The sequence below is a fragment of the Gorilla gorilla genome, chromosome 1, assembly GCF_029281585.2.
Source record: "Gorilla gorilla gorilla isolate KB3781 chromosome 1, NHGRI_mGorGor1-v2.1_pri, whole genome shotgun sequence".
Lineage (NCBI taxonomy): Eukaryota > Metazoa > Chordata > Mammalia > Primates > Hominidae > Gorilla > Gorilla gorilla.
In genome coordinates this window covers 88550071-88552052 of record NC_073224.2, presented here as the reverse complement: position 1 = coordinate 88552052, position 1982 = coordinate 88550071, and the positions used below count along the sequence as shown (strand labels likewise).

The 1982-nt window shown below is 42.2% G+C and overlaps 1 pseudogene; it reads left to right on the top strand.

The window, feature by feature from the left end:
* The first annotated feature begins 1137 nt into the window (after positions 1-1137).
* LOC101140076 (cytochrome c oxidase subunit NDUFA4-like) lies at positions 1138-1385 on the top strand (annotated as a pseudogene).
* Positions 1386-1982: the final 597 nt, after the last annotated feature.

The window sequence follows — 1982 nt, the reverse complement described above, 5'->3', positions numbered from 1 at the left end:
ATGGGATATATTTGGGGTGGGAAGAGTTTGTAAGAGAGGAAACAATGGAGAACAGTCAGTGAAAAGATTGGCATATTTATGGAAGCGGAGAGAGGTGTATTGCTTGAGCACAAGATGAGACTGAAGAGACTGGCTAGGGTTAGATTATGCAGCATTTTGTAGTCCACATTTAAGAAGGATAGATTTTATTTTGATGCAATAAGAAATAATGAAAAGTTAAGCATAGGGGGCAAGAGATCTGACATTTTCAATTCATGTTAGCCGCTAGATGGGGAATGGATTGAAGGTATTTAGAGGAGTAGCAGTCAACTTAGGAGGCTGTTTCAGTAGGCAACGGGAGTGATGATGCTGTGTGATCTAGAGCTGTGGTAGTGGATATGAGGAAAAGTGGACTCAGAGAATATTTTGAAGATTGAATTTATTGGATTTCCCTTATGAATTCAACATTAGGAGTTAAGGAAATGGAAGAATGAAGGAGGATGTTTAAGTTTTGGTCTTGACCAATTAGGAGGCTATTGGTGCTATGTAATGTGTTGAAGACAGAAAGGAGGGACAAGTTTGGAGGAATTAAAATTCCTCTTGACCATGTTAAGTTTGGAATGCCTGAGACATCCAAATGAAAATGTTTAATGTGTAGTTTCTTTTTTTTTCTTTTTTTCTTTTTCTTTTTTTTTTTTTTTGAGACAGAGTCTCACTCTTTTGCCCAGGCTGGAGTGAAGTGGCATGATCTTGGCTCACTGCAACCTCTGCCTCCTGGGTTCAAGCCATTCTCCTGCCTCAGCCTCCTGAGTAGCTGGGACTACAGGTACACACCATCATGCCCAGCTAATTTTTGTATTTTCAGTAGAGGCAGGGTTTCACCATGTTGGCCAGGCTGGTCTTGAACCTCTGGCTTCACATGATCTGCCCACCTTGGCCTCCCAAGTGCAGGGATTACAGGCGTGAGCCACCGCACCCGGCCTAATGTGTAGTTCGATGGGTAACTGAATCTGTAGCTCAAGAGATACCTGAACTAAAGAAAGAAATTGAGGATTATCACCAATATAGGTAACTTTTAAAGTTGTATAAATGAATGAAATCACTTAAAGAATGTTGACAAAGAAATGAAGAGTTTCTTTCCTTTCAAATGCTACAAACATGCTCCACCAGATCCTCAGTCAGACCAAGAAGCATCTGAGCTTGATCCCCTCTTTGTGTTTATTGGAGCTGAAGGTACTGGAGCAGCACTGTGTGTCTTGTGTCTGGCATTGTTCAATCCAGATGTTAGTTGAGACAGAAAGAATAACCCAGAACCCTGAAACAAACTGGGTCCCAATGATCCATACAAGTTCTACCCAGTGAATGTGGATTACAGCATACTGAAGAAAGAAGGTCCAGATTTCTAAATGTTTCCCTATAAAGCTGCTTTAGAATGAAGGTCTTCCAGAAGCCATCTGCACAATTTTCCACTTAATCAGGAAATATTTCTTCTCTAAATGCATGAAATCATGTTGATATATTGGATTGGAGATTATATTGATTAATTAGTATCTGAAACTTGAAAAAAACTAAAAAGAAAAAGAAGCAGGCTGGGCGCAGTGGCTCACGCCTGTAATCCCAGCACTTTGGGAGGCCGAGGCGGGCGGATCTCGAGGTCAGGAGATTGAGACCATCCTGGCTAACACGGTGAAACCCCGTCTCTACTAAAAAATACAAAAAATTAGCCCGGTGTGGTGGTGGGCGCCTGTAGTCCCAGCAACTCGGGAGGCTGAGGCAAGAGAATGGCGTGAACCCGGGAGGTGGAGCTTGCAGTGAGCCAAGATCGCGCCACTGCACTCCAGCGTGGGTGACAGAGCGAGACTCCGTCTCAAAAAAAAAAAATAAATAAATAAAAAAGAAAAGAAAAGAAAAAGAAATAATGAAGGCCTTGGAGGGATTCCTGATCCCTGAACAACACTTGGAGATCAAGAGAGAAGAAGGAATAGCCAATGTAGAAACCAGGA